The sequence below is a fragment of the Dermacentor variabilis genome, chromosome 2 (genome assembly GCF_050947875.1).
Source record: "Dermacentor variabilis isolate Ectoservices chromosome 2, ASM5094787v1, whole genome shotgun sequence".
NCBI classification, from domain to species: Eukaryota; Metazoa; Arthropoda; class Arachnida; order Ixodida; family Ixodidae; genus Dermacentor; species Dermacentor variabilis.
The window spans coordinates 232686826-232704312 of record NC_134569.1 but is presented as its reverse complement, the minus strand read 5'-3'; positions in this window follow the sequence as shown (position 1 = coordinate 232704312).

Below are 17487 nucleotides of genomic sequence, written 5' to 3'. Positions count from 1 at the left end.
CGCACCCCAGCCAATTCTTATTCTTCTGATTATTTCAGTCGCATGATCCGGATCCGTGGTCACTACCTGCCATAAGTAGATGTATTCCCTTATCACTTCCAGTGCCTCGCTACCTGTCGTAAACTGCTGTTCTCTTTCTAGACTGTTAAAGATTACATTAGTTTTCTGCAGATTATTTTAGACTCAACCTTCTTCTTTGCCTTTCCAGGTCAGTGAGCATGCATTGCAATTTGTCTCCTGAGTTACTAAGCAAGGCAATATCATTTGCGAATCGCAAGTTACTAAGGTATTCACCATCAATTTTTGTCCCCAATTCTTCCCACTCCAGGTCTCTGAATACCTCCTGTAAACACGCTGTGAATAGCATTGGAGAGATCGTATCTCCCTGTCTGACGCCGCTAGAGCTATATTTCAGTATTTTTACGTATGGCTCGTCTACACCCTGATTCCGTAATGCCTCCATGACTGCTGAGGTTTCGACTAAATCAAACGCTTTTTCGTAATCAATGAAAGCTATATATACCTGTCGGTTATATTCAGCACATTTCTCTATTACCTGATTGATAGTGTGAATATGGTCTATTGTTGAGTAGCCTTTCCGGAATCCTGCATGATCCTTTCGTTAACAGAAATCTAAGATGTTCATGATATTATCTGCGAATATTTTAGTAAATACTTTGTAGGCAGCGGACAATAAGCTGATCGCTCTATAGTTTTTCACGTCTTTGGCGTCCACTTCCTTATGGATTAGGATTATGTTAGCGTTTCCCCGCAGGGGCGTCTGCGTAAGCAGGCGTTTGGTGTGTTGCGACACCACGTACCCGAGCCCACGAGGGTTGGACCCTCCCGCGTGTAGCCGTGCGCGGCTTAGCCGTGTCCGGGGAAAGGGGGATCCTCGGGATTGAGCCAATGCCGGGTGTTCGGACCTTTAAGGCCCCCCGGCGGAGGCAACACACCTCTTTGGCCTCTGCTTCACGAAGATGGCACCCCCGGACTGACCCACCTGGGGGAAATCGGCAGTCGCCTTTTCCTGTCTCTCTCGTCCTACAACCTTCGTCTTTCCCTTACTTTCCACCTTTCCTGTCTCCTTCTCTCTTCTATTCACTTCCTTCTTCTTGGCGGCAAGGGTTAACCCTGTGTGGCTATCCAACCTTGGGTACATCATATTTGGTTATAGTGGCGGCGTACGGCTGGTGTCGTACAGACTTGCATGCAAGCTCTGCCGCGTCCCCTCGATGGGCTCCGTGGTGGGCAGTCGGCGCTGTTGCCGAATTTTTATGTATTTCATGGAAACTTCTTTTCCCAAACTTCCTGATCGCCCTCAGAAACGAGGGCGCACCGAAGATCTCTTCCAATTTTTCGGACGACAAGTCCACAACTTTCCGCGATTCCACGTGATTCACTCAGAAAAGCCAGACAAACTAGTGCGATCCATTTCACCGTTCCTTGTATCCAAGTCTTTGACCGAAGTTTTCGGTACAGAATATAAGGTGTCGAGAGTGTCAAGTGGTGATCTCCTTTTGGAGCTCCAAAACCAGAAGCAATATGAGAAGCTGCCGAAACTTGTGCCATTTGGAGAGACCCAAGTAACAGTAACCCCGCACTGTACCATGAACACAAGCCGCGGTGTTGTCTCGGACGATGACTTGCTTAAGCTCACTGAGGATGAACTCTTCGAGGGCTTCAGTGATCAGAATGTTATCAATGTTAAAAGAATGAAGATCAGGCGTGACAGCAAAGAAATCAAGACCAAGCACCTTATATTAAGTTTCTGCTCAAGTATTCTGCCCGAGTCTGTAGAGGCCGGGTACATCAAGCTCCGGGTTAGGCCATATGTCCCAAACCCCCTTAGATGTTTCAAATGCCAACGCTTCGGCCACAGTTCGCAGAGCTGCCGAGGCCGTCAAACCTGTGCGGATTGCAGTGCCCACAAGCATAATTCTGAAGCATGCAAGAACACTCTCCATTGTGTAAACTGTGAAGGCGAGCTCGCCGCATACTCGCGGTCGTGCCCGTCCTGGAAGAAAGAGAAAGACATAGTCACAATCAAAGTTAAGGAAAACATATCGTTCAAAGAGGCACGCAGGCGGGTGTCCTTCCTCCCAAAGAACACCTTTGCCGAAGTGGCGCGTCAGGGGGCAGCGCCACAACGGTCTCCGGCGGCTGTCGGACCCACAGGCAGTGAGTCGGCAGTTACGCCATCTGCCCCCACGGTGGTTGCAGCTAGCGCTGCTCCGCCTACTCAGCAAACGGGGCCATCGACCCCGAAGGTGGGCGCAGCCGAGGCTGCCCCAACCTCCCCGGCCCCTTCCAGCGCTGGCAACAGCCGGCGCAGCCAAATCCCGCAGGGTGCCCCATCGACCTCCGTGCTGGTGGGCGCAGGGGTCTTGCCCTCCAAGGCGGGACTCTCCCTTGTAACTTCTCGCTCGCAAGAGCACGTGTCCGGCGCCTCACAAGAGGCAATGGACACTACACCTGTCCTCAAGGCGCACCAAACGCCTAAGGAGCGTCGAGACTCTCTCGAACGCTCCAGAAAGGGCAGAACTCCCGTTACAGGGCCTCGAAAGAGCTCTGTAACCTAAGGCAACACCTCCATTTTCATACACACAGCACTTATTTCCTTCCAAGATGGCTACACAAATAATTCAATGGAATGTGTGAGGTCTTCTTAGGAACCTTGATGACGTACAAGAGCTTATCCTAAAACACAATGCAAATGTGCTGTGTCTACAGGAAACACACTTAACACCACAACACACAAACTTTCTCCGACCGTATGTCAAGTTCCGCAAAGATCGCGATGATGCTGTCGTATCATCAGGCGGTATTGCCATTTTAATTCATAAAAGTATCTCCTTTCAGCGTTTACAGCTACAAACGCCCCTCGAAGCAGTGGCGGTTCGAGCTGTTCTTCTAAATAAAGTCGTCACAATTCTCGCTTCACGTACCCCCACATTACACATTAACGAAGCATGAATTCCAATCCTTTATTGATCAATTGCCAGAACCTTACGTTGTTCTTGGCGATTTCAATGCGCTCAGCTCCCTGTGGGGTGACTCTCGTATAGATGCGCGAGGTCGTCTCGTTGAACAGTTCCTTTTTTCTTCTGGAGCGTGCCTTCTAAATAAGAATCCTTTTCGTCAATAGATCTTAGTATAGTTTCCGCGTCTGTACTGCCCGAACTCAAATGGGAAGTTACGAGCAATCCTTACGGGAGCGATCACTTCCCCGTACTGCTAAGAACATCGAAAGAAAATGAATTTCCCCCACAAGCTCGTAGGTGGAAGATAGATACAGCCGACTGGGAGAAATTTTGAAATATATCTAGCATCTCATGGGCTGATATGTCTTCTCTAGAAATTGATGCCGCTGTGGAGTATGTTACAGCGTTCATAATAGATGCCGCATCTAAATGCATATCTGAAGGAAGTGGTTTGGCATGCAGACGGCGTGTCCCGTGGTGGAACGACGAATGTAGGATTGCTCGTAAGAAACAGAACAAGGCGTGGGGGTTGCTACGCGCTTCCCCCACTGCAGAGAATCTTATCAACTTTAAGAAAGTAAAATCTCAAGGCAGGAGAACTCGCAGGCAGGCCAGAAGAGAAAGTTGGCAGAATTTTTATCAAGTATTAACTCGTTTACAGATGAGGCGAAAGTCTGGAACCGCGTAAATAGAATTAGAGGGCGACAAACATATTCACTCCGTCTGGTAAACACACAGGGTGATATGCTGCAAGAACAGGCAGACTCACTTGGGGAGCACTTTCAGAGCGTGTCAAGTTCAACAAATTATTCCGAGTCCTTCCTCAAATACAAACAAATAGAAGAATGTAAACCAGTATTAGGAAAATGTGGAAAGAATGAACCATACAACTGTCCATTTAGTATTGTCGAGTTCAGAGCTGCCTTGAGATCATGCAAGAGCTCCGCACCAGGTTCTGACAAAATCATGTATGAAATGATCAAAACCTTCACAATGACACCGAAGTTACACTAGTCACAATTTTTAACACTATTTGGGCTGCAGGATACTTTCCAACTGCATGGAAAGAAGCAATTGTGGTCCCTGTTTTGAAGCAGGGGAAAGACCCATCCATGGGGGCAAGCTATCGTCCGATAGCTCTTACAAGCTGCCTGTGTGAGGTTTTTGAAAAAAATGATAAATCGGTGACTCATTCATTTCCTTGAACAAAACAAAATGCTTGATCCCTATCAGTGTGGCTTCCGAGAAGGGCGCTGCACAACCGACCATCTTGTACGTATTGAAGGACATATTCGTGACGCGTTTGTACACAAACAGTTTTTCTTATCCATATTCCTCGATATGGAGAAGGCGTACGATACGAGCTGGCGCTACGGAATCTTGAGAGATTTGTCAGAAATGGGCATTCATGGTAATATGCTAAACGTAATAAAAAGCTACTTGTCCAATCGTACCTTCCGGGTGAAAGTAGGCAATCTGCTGCCACGCCCTTTTATACAAGAAACCGGTGCACCCCAGGGTGGCGTTCTCCGTTGCACACTCTTTATTGTTAAGATGACAACACTTCGTGCTTCCTTACCACCGGCGATTTTATATTCTGTCTGTGTGGACGACATTCAAAGAGGCTTCAAATCCTGTAACCTCGCAGTATGCGAGAGACAGGTACAGCATGGCTTGAACAAGGTGTCTGCGTGGGCAGAGAAAAATGGTTTTAAAATAAATCCTCAAAAGAGTTCTTGCGTGCTGTTTACAAGGAAGAGAGGCCTGGTTCCGTATCCTTGCTTGGAAATGTGTGGACAACAGATACCTGTAAACAAAGAGCACAAATTTCTAGGTGTTATACTCAAAAATAGACTCACTTTCGTCCCACACATTAAACATCTTAAAGAAAAGTGTCTAAAAACGATGAACATAATGAAACTTCTATCCCAGACGACGTGGGGTAGTGACAGGAACTGCCTAATGAATCTCTATAAGAGCCTCATCCGGTCACGATTAGATTATGGTGCCGTGGTATATAACTCTGGCGCCCCGAGCGCGCTACAGATGCTAGACCCTGTTCACCATCTGGGTATCCGTTTAGCCACAGGAGCTTTCAGAACGAGTCCCGTACAAAGTTTATATGCAGAATCGAATGAGTGGTCACTTCATATCCAGAGAACATACATCAGCCAAACATATTTTTGGAAAGTCCACTCTAATCCTGAACATCCCTGTTTCAACACCATTAATGATATGGCATATGCTACACTGTTTCGTAATCGTCCTTCCGTAAGACAGCCTTTCTCGCTGCGTGTGAGGGAGCTTAGTCATGAAATCCATGTTCCACTCCTCGAACTTCGCCTAATGCATCCAGCCAAGCTGCTACCTCCTTGGGAGTGGCAATTGATACAATGTGATACATCGTTCATGGAAGTTACAAAAAACGCTCCAGAGATTGAAATCCAAATGCATTTCCGGGAACTCTAGCACAAACACTCCTGCACGGAGTTCTACACAGACGCATCGAAGTCACACGACGGGGTGTCCTACGCAGCCGTGGGGCCATCCTTCTCGGAAACCGATGTACTGCATGCGGAAACTAGCATCTTTACGGCTGAGGCCTGCGCACTCTTGTCGGCTGTGAAGCATATCAGGAAATCAAAACTCCAGAAAGCAGTCATATATACGGATTGCCTTAGTGTTGTGAAGGCCTTGATGGCATTCTCTAACCACAAAATTCCGGTAATGAACGAAATCTATTCTGCTCTGTGTAAAGCGTATATAGGTAACCAACATGTCATCATATGCTGGGTGCCAGGTCATAGGGGCATCGAAGGTAACGTTGTGGCGGACCAGATGGCCACGTCAGTTGCATCACATTCTGCTAATCCCACCGCTGAAGTTTCTGTCGCAGACCTGAAGCCCTTCTTACGGAGGAAACTACGGAACCAGTGGCAACGCCTATGGGACGCAGAAACAAATAATAAGCTCCACGTGATAAAGCCACAGTTAGGATTCTGGCCTTGCGTAACAAAATCACGCCCGACAGAGGTCCTATTCTGTCATCTAAGAATAGGACACACATTTGGCACACATAACTTTTTACTCACCGGAAATGATGATGATGATATGTGGTGTTTAATGGCGCCAGGGCCAGGTGTGGCCAAAGAGCGCCATGACAAGTGGTGATGTTGACGATGTATTATGGAGATGTGACTTGGCTGTAAAGTGGCCTAAAAATAGTTGCTGTAAAGTGCATAAAATCTACGTGATATAAAATTATGGCGATGACTAATGACGAATACTGTGAACATTAAAATCCATCGTAAAAGAATGACATAGCATTGAAAATATATGGGATGGTAAAAATGGCTGGAGCTCTGTTGCCTCGCCGGAGCCCTTGAAACACAAGGGCCTAGAGGCAAGTGCTATACGAATGAGCTATCACAGCGGTATCCTCTGAAGAGAGGACCCGCTATGAACATGTGGGGCTAATAACATGCAGGACAACATCTTTCAGGAAACTTAGGACTGCGTTGGTATCAAAGAGCGGTTCTGGGCCGAGTAACATTGCGGGATGAAGGGGGAACTGCTGCCGGTATGCTAGGGGAAAATGCTTCTTTCTCTCAGATTCGGCTGCCCGACACTCCAGGAGGACGTGGAGGACGGTCAGCCTCTCCCCACATCTACCGCAGGTCGGAGGATCATTTTCATGGAGTAAAAAATTATGTGTGCCAAATGTGTGTCCTGTTCTGAGGCGACAGAATAGGACATCTGTTCGCCGTGATTTTGTTACGGAGGGCCAAGAACCTAATTGTGGCTTTATCACGTGCAGTTTGTTATGTACTTCTGCGTCCCACTTACGTTGCCAGTGGTTTCGCAGTTTCCTTCTTAAAAAAGGCTTCAGGTATGTGACAGGGACCGAAGCAGTAGAATTAGCTGCATGCAATGAAATTGATGTGGCCATCTGGTCTGCTAGAACGTTACCCTCAATGCCCCTATGCCCGGGCACCCAGCATATAATGACATGCTGGTTAGACATGTATGCTCTACAGAGAATGGAATACAGCTCGATTATTACGGGGTTTCTGTGTTTACAGTGTGACTTCAAGGCTTTAACGACACTTAAGGAGTCTGTAAACAAAATTGCTTTTTCAATATTTGATTTTCTGATATGTTTCACAGCCGACATTAGTGCATGGGCCTCAGCCGTAAATATACTTGTTTCAGGGTGCAGTACAGCGGATTCCGAGAAGGACGGACCAATGGCTGCGTAGGACACCCCGGCATGTGACTTAGAAGCGTCTGTGTAAAACTCTGTGCACGAGTACTTGTACTGGAGCTCAAAGAAATGCATTTTGATATGTGTCTCTGGCGCATGTTTAGTGACCTCTACAAAGGATGTGTCCCACTCTATCAGCTCCCACTCCCAGGGCGGTACTAGCTTAGCTGGAGGCATTAGGCGTTGTTCGAGAACTGGGACATCCATTTCCGTGCTAAGTTCTCTTGCACGCAGTGAGATAGGAAGTCTCATAGAGGGTCTGTTATGAAAAAGTGTTTCACACGTCAAGTCGTTAGCGATAGTGAAACACGGATGTTCCTTATTAGAGCGAACCTTGAGAAAATACGTTAAGCTGATGTTTGTTCTCTGAAGATGGAGTGGCCACTCATCTGACTCTACATATAGGCTTTGAACAGGGCTTGTCCTAAATGCGCCAGTGGCCAGACGGATACCCAGATGGTGAACGGGGTCTAACATTTAAGTGCGCTCGGTGCGGCAGAGTGATATACTACGGCACCATAATCTAACCGTGATCGAACTAGGCTCTTGTAAATATTCAATAAACACTGTCTGTCGCTACCCCACGTTGTGTGGGATAGGATTTTAAGTAAGTTCATTGTTCTAAGACATTCTTCTTTAAGATGTTTTATGTGAGGTATGAAAGTGAGCCTGGAGTCAAGAATAACACCAAGGAATTTGTGTTCTTTGTTGACAGGGATTTGTTGTCCGCCCAGTTCTACACAAGGATCTGGGACCAGGCCTCTCTTTCTTGTGAAGAGAACACAAGAACTTTTGTGGGGGTTGACCTTAAATCCGTTTTCGTCTGCCCACTTGGAAACCTTGTTCAAGCCCTGCTGTACCTGTCTTTCGCATACTGTGAGGTTGCAGGATTTGAAGCCTATTTGTATATCGTCTACGTATACGGAATAAAAAATGGCAGGTGGTAGTGAAGCACGTAGCGTGTTCATCTTAACGATAAAGAGAGTGCAGCTGAGCACGCCTCCCTGGGGTACTCCAGTTTCCTGCGTAAAGGGACGTGACAGTGCATTGCCGACTTTTACTCGGAAGGTACGATTTGACAAATAGCTTTCAATTGTGTTCAGCATATTTCCACGGATGCCAATTTCCGACAGGTCTCGCAAGATACCGTAACGCCATGCCGTGTCATATGCCTTCTCCATATCGAGGAATATCGATAGGAAAGACTGTTTATGTATAAAGGCATCGCGGATATTTCCTTCCATGCGCACAAGCTCATTCTCGGAATCCACACTGATAAGGATCGAGCATATTGTTGACCTCGAGGAAATGTATAATTCTGCGATTTACCATTTTTTCAAAAAGCTTACACAGACAATTAGTTAGAGCTATCGGACGGTAACTTGCCGCCAAGGAGGGGTCTTTTCCGTGCTTCAGAACAGGGACTACAATCGCTTCTTTCCATGTGGATGGGAGGTATCTGGAAGCCCAAATAGTGTTGAATAGTGTAAGTAGTGTAACTTGTGTGTCAGTATGTATGTTTCTGATCATGTCATACATGACTCTGTCAGGTCCCGGTGCAGTGCTTTTGCATGTGTTCAAGGCAGCTTTCAACTCGGCAATACTGAAAGGCCGGTTATACGTTTCATTCTGCCTGGATTTTCGTATGATTGCCTTACGTTCTATTATTTCTTTATGTTTAAGAAAGGACTGGGAATAATTGATTGAGCTCGACACACGCTCAAAGTGCTCCCCAATTGAATCTGCCTGGTCTTGCAGAGTTTCGCCTTGTGTGTTTACCAAAGGGAGGGAGTATGTTTGTCGCCCTCTTATCCCACTAACCCTGTTCCAGACTTTCGCCTCATCTGTGTACGAGTTGATGCCCGATAAAAAGTTCTGCCAGCTTTCTCTTCTAGCCTGTCGGCGGGTTCGCCTGCCTTCGGATTTTATTTTTTTAAAGTTGATAAGATTTTCTGCAGTGGGAGAAGCGCGTAGCAAACCCCACGCTTTGTTCTGTTTTTTACGTGCGATCCTACAATCGTCGGTCCACCACGGGACGCGCCGTTTGCACGAGAGGCCATTTACTTGTGATATGCATTTAGATGCGGCATCTATTATAAAGGCTGTAAAATACTCCACAGCAGCATCAATTTCTAACAAGGAGATGTTATGCCATGCAATACCACTAAGAGTTCGAAATTTGTCCCAATCAGCTGTCTCAATCTTCCACCGAGCTGCCTGTGGTGGATATTCGTTTTCTTGAGGTGTTCTTAGTAGTATGGGGAAGTGATCGCTTCCGTAAGGGTTCTTTGTAACTTCCCATTCAAGTTCAGGCAGAATAGAAGGAGAAACTATGCTGAGATCGATTGAAGAAAAGGTTCTGTTTGCTAGAGAGTAATATGTGGGTTCCTTCTTATTCAAAAGGCACGCACCACAAGAAAAAAGGAACTGTTCAACAAGACAACCTCGCGCACCTATACGAGAGTCGCCCCACTGGGAGCTGTGCGCATTGAAGTCGCCAAGAACAACATAGGGTTCTGGCAGTTCATCTATAAAGGACTGAAATTCATGTTTAGTTAATTTGTAATGCGGGGGTATATAAAGTCAGCAAATAGTGATGAGTTTGTTTAGCAGAACAACTCGCACCACCACTGCTTCAAGGGTCGTTCGAAGCTGTAAAGGTTGACATGCTATACTTTTATGTGTGAGAATCGCAACACCACCCGATGATGCGATGGCATCATCGCGATCTTTGCGAAACGTAACATACGTACGGAGAAAGTTTGCGTGTCTGGATTTTAAATGTGTTTCCTGTAAACACAGCACTTTTGGATTATGTTTGTGGATGAGTTCTTGCAAATCATCAAGGTTTGTAAGGAGACCTCTAATGTTCCATTGAATGATTTGTGTATCCATATTTAAAATAAATTGGTGCTTTGTTTACGGAAACGGACAGGATGCCTTAGATTACAGAACCCTTTCGAGGCCCTGTAATAGGGGTTTTGTTCTTTCTGGAGCGTTCGAGGGAGCCTCGCCGCTCCTTAGGCGCTTGGTGCGCCTTGAGGATGGGTGTAGTGTCCATTGCCTCTTGTGAGGCGCCGGACACGTGCTCTTGCGAGCAGGAAGTTTTCAGAGAGGGTCCCGCCTTGGAGAGCAAGACCCCTGCGCCCACCAGCCCGGAGGTCGATGGGGCACCCTGCGGGATATGGCTGCGCTGGCTGTTGCCAGCGCTGAGAGGGGCCGGGGAGGTTGGGGCACCCTCAGCTGCGCCCACCTTCGGGGTCGATGGTCCCCCCTGCTGTGTTGACGGAGCAGCGCTCGCTGCGACCGCCGCGGGGGCAGATGGCGTAACTGCCGACTCACTGCTTGTGGGTCGGACAGCCGCCGGAGGCCGTTGTGACGCTGCCCCCTTACGCGCCACATCGGCAAAGCTGTTCTCAGACAGGTATGACACCCGCCTCCGTGCCTCTTTGAAAGTGATATTTTCTTTTACTTTTATAGTCACAATTTCTTTTTCTTTTTTCCAGGACGGGCAGGCGCGCGAGTATGCGGCATGCTCGCCATCATAGTTGACACAATGTGGGGTGTTCTGGCACGTTTCGGAGGAATGTTCATTGTCACTGCACTTGGCACAAGTCAGCCGGCCTCGACAGTTCTGGGAACCGTCGCCGAAACGTTGGCACTTAAAGCATCTGAGAGGATTGGGAACGTATGGTCGAACACGAAGTTTGATATAACCAGCCTCGATGGACTCGGGAAGGACACTTGAGCCGAAAGTGAGTATCAGGTGTTTCGTCTTGATCTCCTTTCCATCTCGCCTCATCTTAATTCGTTTAACATTTATAACATTCTGGTCACTGAAGCCCTCCAAGAGTTCAGCCTCAGTGAGCTCCATCAAGTCATCGTCAGAGACAACACCACGGGTGGTGTTCATCGTGCGGTGCGGGGTTATAATTATCTGGGTTTCCCCAAATGACACTAGTGTTGACAATTTTTCTTATTGTTTTTGATCGCGGAGCTCCAAGAGGAGATCCCCGCTTGCCATCCTCGACGCCTTATATCCAGGACCGAAGGCTTCAGTCAATGACTTTAAAACAAGGAAGGGTGAGATAGTTCTTACTGGTTTATTTGGTTTTGCAGAATGGATAACATGGAAACGCGGGAACGATTCTTTTTGGCGGCCAAAAAATTGAGACTTCATCGGTGCGCCCTCTTTTCTGAGGGCGATCAGGTAGTGAAGGGAAGGAAGTAGCCATGTGTGGACGCGTAGTTTTTGGCAGCAACGCCAGCCACCCACCATGGAGTCCAACAAGGGGACGCTGCAGGGCCTGAAAAACAGGGCCTGCAAAAGCCAGCTGTACGTTGCCACTACAACCCAATATGACATAACGAAGGTTGGCTACTCACACAAGGTTAACCCTTGCTGCCAGGAAGGTCGGAAGTAATAAAGAAATGAGAAGGAGACAGGAAAGGCGGAAAGTAAGGGAAAGACGAAGGTAATAGGGAGAGAGAGACAGGAAAAGGCAACTACCGATTTCCCCCGGGTGGGTCAGTCCGGGGGTGCCGTCTACGTGAAGCAGAGGCCAAAGAGGTGTGTTGCCTCCGCCGGGGGGCTTTAAAGGTCCAAACACCCGGCATCGGCTCAACCCCCAGGATCCCCCTTTCCCTGGACACGGCTAAGCCGCGCACGGGTACACGCGGGAGGGTCCAACCCTCGTGTGCTCGGGTACGTGGTGTCGCCACACACCAAACGCCTGCTTGCGCAGACGCCCCTGCGGGGTCACCGGAAATGAGCCTCCAAACTGCGGTAGATGCGGGGCGAGGCTCACCGTCCTCCACGTCCTTCTCGAATGTCGGAAAGGCGAATCTGAAAGAAAGAAACATTTTCCCATTGCATACCGGCAGCAGATCCTCCTTCATCCAATAATGTTACTCGGCCCAGAACCGCTATTTGACACCAACGCAGTCCTAAGTTATCTGAAAGATGTTGTGTTGCATGTTGTTAGCCCCATACGTTCATAGCGTCTCCTCTCTTCAGAGGATGGCGCTGTGATAATTATTTTGAATAGCACATGCCTCCAGGCCCTTGTGGTTCAAGGGCTCTGGCGAGGCAGCAGTGCGTCAAGTAATTATACAATCTTATATATCTTATATTTTGCATCATCCTTCTACGATGGATTTTAATGTTCATAGTACTCGTCATTAATCATCGCCATAATTTTATAGCCCATAGATTTTACGCACTTACAGCGAATATTTTTAGGCCACTTTGCAGCCAAGTCACATCTTCCATAGTACATCGTCAACATTACCACGTGTCATGGCGCTCTTTGGCCAAACCTGGCCCTTGCGCCACAAAACACAACGCATCATCATATGTTAGCGTTCTTCCAAGATTCTGGTATGCTCGATGTCATGAGTCATTGTGTATATAGGGTGGCCAGTATATCTAGAGCAATGTTTCCACTATCCTTATACAAATCTGCCGTTACCTGATCCTCCCCAGCTGCCTTTCCCTATTGCAGAACTCCCAACCCTTTCATCACTTCTTCCTGCGTTGCTTGTAGGATTTAAAATTCCTCTAGAATATTGTCTCTCACATCGTGGGTGCTACAGGTACTGTATAAATCTATATAGAACACGTGACCCACTTAAACTATTTCATCCATATTAATAATGATGTTACCGGCTTTGTCTCTTAGTGCATACGTCTGATTCTTGCCTATTTCTAGTTTCTTCTTCACTGCTTTGAGGCTTCCTCCGTTCCTGAGAGCATGTTCAATCCTATCCATATTATAGTTCCTTATGTCAGCTGTCTTACGCTTGTTGATTAACTTAGAAAGTTCTGCCAGTTCTATTCTAGGTGTAGGGTTAGAGGCTTTCATACATTGGCGTTTCTTGATCAGATGTTCGTCTCCTGCGATAGCTTACTCGTATCCTGTCTAACGAAGTTACCGCCGACTTCTATTGCGCGCTCTGAATGATGCCCATAAGATTGTTGCTCATTGCTTCAACACTAAGGTCCTCTTCATGAGTTAAAGTCGAATACCTGTTCCGTAGCTTGATCCGGAATTCCTCTAGTTTCCCTCTTACCGCTAACTCATTCATTGGTTTCTTATGTAACAGTTTCTTCCGTTCCCTTCTGAAGTCTAGGCTAATTCGAGTTCTTACCATCCTAAGGTCACTGCAGCGCAGCTTCCCGAACACGTCCTTATTTTGTATGATGCCAGGTTTAGCGCAGAGTATGCAGTCTATTTCATTGTACTCTCGCCATTTCGGCTCCTACACATCCTCTTTCGGCTAACCCGCTTGCGGAGGAAGGTATTCATTATCCGCCTATTATTCTGTTCTGCAAACTCTACTAATAACTCTCCCCTGCTATTCCTAGAGTCTATACCACATTCCCTCACTGACTTGTCTCCAGCCTGCTTCTTGCCTAACCTGGCATTGAAGTCGCCCATCAGTATAGTGTATTTTATTTTTACTTTACCCATAGCCAATTCCACGTCTTCATAAAAGCTTTCGACTTCCTGGTCATCATTACTTGATGTAGGGCCATAGACCTGTACGACCTTAAATTAGCACCTCTTATTAAATTTCACAACAAGACCTGCCACGCTCTCGTCAATGCTACAGAATTCCTGTATATTACTAGCTATATCCTTATTAATCAGGAATCCGACTCCTAGTTCTCGTCTCTCCGCTAAGCCCCTGTAGCACAGGACGTGCCCGCTTTTTAGCGCTGTATATGCTTTCTTTGTCCTCCTAACTTCACTGAGCCCTATTATACCCCATTTACTACCCTCTAACTCCTGGAATAACACTGCTAGACTTGGCTCACTAGATAACGTTGTAACGTTAAGCATTGCCATGTTCAGATTCCAATGGCGGCCTGTCCGGATATGCACGGTTTAACTCGTCGCTCCACAAAAATGGAACTTCCTTTTGAGTAACCCTTGAAGAGACCTGGACATTGGCGCAAAGTATTTAATGAAAGCCCTAAAAAGTCCTGCCAGTCCTAAGAACACACGCAGTGAGAGCACCGTGGGGTTTACGCAGTTCCTTGATTCGTTGGACGTACCATCCCTTTGTCGTCTTCGTGATGCGGTCCAGGACTCTGCCAAGGAACACCACCTTTTTCTTAAAGAATTATTTTTCTTTTGTTTATCTTTAAGGGTGATTTCCTAAATACTTCTAGTACATGAGAAACGTGGGAATAGTGCTCTTCCTCAGTACGAGAGTAAATGAAGTTATCATCGACATAAACATTGCACAAATCTCCTATGAAATGTTTAAGTGCATCCTTCATGATGAGCAGAAACCAAATGCCCGAGTTCTACCAACGGAACGGCAGACGGTTGTATTCATATATATCAAACAGCTTCATAAATGCCGTGTACATTTATGATTTTTCCAGGACAGGAACCTGCCAGTAACCTCCACAAGGATTGGTTCGTGAGAACCATTGGTATCAAAGGCATAGGTAATGAATAGACTCTGTCTGGGGGTTCATTTGCCTGTAATGAGTACACAGTCGCGGTGAACCACCTTCCTTAGGGAGAACATTTATGGGAGACGCCAGAAAGGGGGTGGATGTTGATGAAAATAATATTCCACGTTCAGCATTTGTTACAGCTTTTGTTTCAGCCATGTTTTCGTTTCATGAGAAACCATGTAGACTCTCTTCCGTATAGCAGTCGTGACACGACGTTCAAACGGTACTTCATGTACAGACGCTGCAGGTCGATATGTATCGAGTCGCACATGTTCGGGAAAAATTTTCCATAAATCATTAGCGCATTTGGCAGTCCCCATCTGTGCTGGTGTCTGCACACTCGAAAACAGGGCGTCGCTTCATCTTCTAGGAAGTGTTCATCCTTAGCTGCTTCATGTGAGGTATGGACATTAAAATCAAGAATTCTACGTCACACAAAATTCTAGGAAGTGTTCATCCTTAGCTGCTTCATGTGAGGTATGGACATTAAAATCAAGAATTCGACGTCACGCAAAAGCAGCGCTACTACGGTGAAGTCCGCCCCAGCCAAATGCACATTAGGTTTCGTCTAGATGTCCAGTCTTCCAGATGATTAATCATAGCTCTTAAACATTACCACTTTACCTTGTCGCATGCCATGTGCCTTCATGGCTTGAATAATCAGACTCACTGAAGCTCCTGTGTCGACTAGAGCACTTACTTCTTTTCAGTTAATAAGCAGTGCAGTTTGCAAAAGTTTAATCGACTCAAGTAGACAGCCTCCTTCTGGTTTGACGGATTGGGCTTTGCACCCATGTTTATTCGCTTTTTTGTTTCCTTGACGTCCCTGTTGCTAAGATAATAGTCAGAGGCTGCGCTTCTTGTGAATGCTGTCACCGCTGTCGCTGTATTAAGCGGAGGAACTCTGGAAGAATGGGTCCAAATATGCTGTGTAGCGGCCCCAGGGGCTTCGTGGCACACGCCCTTAAGGCACGCCAGTAGGTCTTCAATTGTCTTGGGTGCCCTTATTTGCTTTTGCCTTTGGCATTCCTTTGTCATACCGTAGACGACTAATGGCACAATGACGCCTCAGTTGAAGTAGGACCTGCTAATACTAACAGTCGTCTCTTCTCGTGGAAATAGTCAATTAGTGAACTTGAGCTTTGTTTGAAAAATGTACGTTGTCCCGTCGGTCTACCGGGTTTTGGTCGAAAGCCGCGATAAAACTTGCTCTCCAGTGATTCCAGGCATCATCCTGATGTGCTGTTACGCGGAGCTCATACCATTTCTTGGCATTGTGCACAAGGAACAGCCTAAGATATTGCAATTTATCTTACGTCGTCTCCCAGCAGTTCTTTCCAGAAGCCTAGTCAAGGAACTTTATCCAAGAGGTTGCCCACGAGGAAGTCCCATCCAAAGCGTTTGGTTTCACTAATTCAGCTTTGGGACCAGTGTTAGCGCGCCGAGTTTCTTTAGCCAGCAAGCAATTGCCCATGTCGCTCATGTTTTTAATGCCTGCACTTTCAAAAACTGCTCTACAAGCACAGGAATGTCCTGGCTGTTGTCATTTCGAAAGAGCTTACTACTTGATCACTGTCTGAAGTGCTTGTCATAGTCGGGCATTTTGATATTGATCTTTCACATGGCGCGGCTGACGAGAACCGCCTCGGTCACTTTACCCTTACTCGCGATGAACTGGAGCAGGCTCCGTGACGTGGCTGTCTACTGGACTACGACTTGTTCTTCATCTTCGGCTTTGTATGACGTGACGTGCGCTACGTCCCGCTGTAGTAGTAACTGGTAAGTCTATCCACATCCTGTTGGGCTGCGCTAAAGGTTATGTAAAGGACCCGAGACTATGATGATTGTAATGAAGCCTCAATTAATGACACGCACCCACTATGCGGGATAGGTCACGAATCGGGTGGTAATAAGAGTGAAAAATGCAATAAACAAATAATTAAATAAGTAGCACAAACACGGAACACAATTGAATAAGTGAAGAAGAGAAATAAACTGGTAATAAATGAGATAAAGTAGTGCTTAATGTGATAGTCAGCATTGCCTTGGTAAGAGTAATAACTAGAATTTATTACTGAAATGCATAAAGTAAAAATATACTTAAACATGAGCAAGTTAAATTTCGGAAATTATTATTATTATTTTAAATGTGAATTTGTGTTCTTACTTTTTGAATTTTCTGAATTGAAGGAGAAGTAAATCAGTAGTGAAAACTACGATGTAATTATAGAGCCGCCTTTTTGTGTCACATAGGAAATGGAGGAGCTTCTCAGAACGTCGGATGAAAATCTACAAAAAAACCTCGTTGCCTGGTCCGAAAGGGTCACTCCTCGTGAGGGGCCAGCCTAGAACTCGGGCCTGCAGATCATAACTGAGCAGAATCTCAATAAAGTTGTTACCACCACCTATATATGGCTAGGCAAACGTTGATGTGGCGGTTTCGTAATCCCGTGGCTCCAAGGGACAGTGTAACAGTTCTGCTTAAAGGCAGTCCTAGATTTGGAATTGTAATTTCTAGGCATCGTTTTCGATGAGTAGAAAACCACCGCCGCGATATTAAAAAAGGAACTATAGATTCAGGCTCATTGCAGAGGTAGCATAAAGGGGATATTACCAGACGATCTGTGCAAGTGAGCATCTTTGCAAGTAAAAATAACGTGTTGGAATACGGCAACGCAACCTAGTAAATGATGCTTAGAATTGGCGATTAGGACACTATTGTCGGTTCCAAGAATAATTTAGATGCATAAAATCTGCAGACTTTG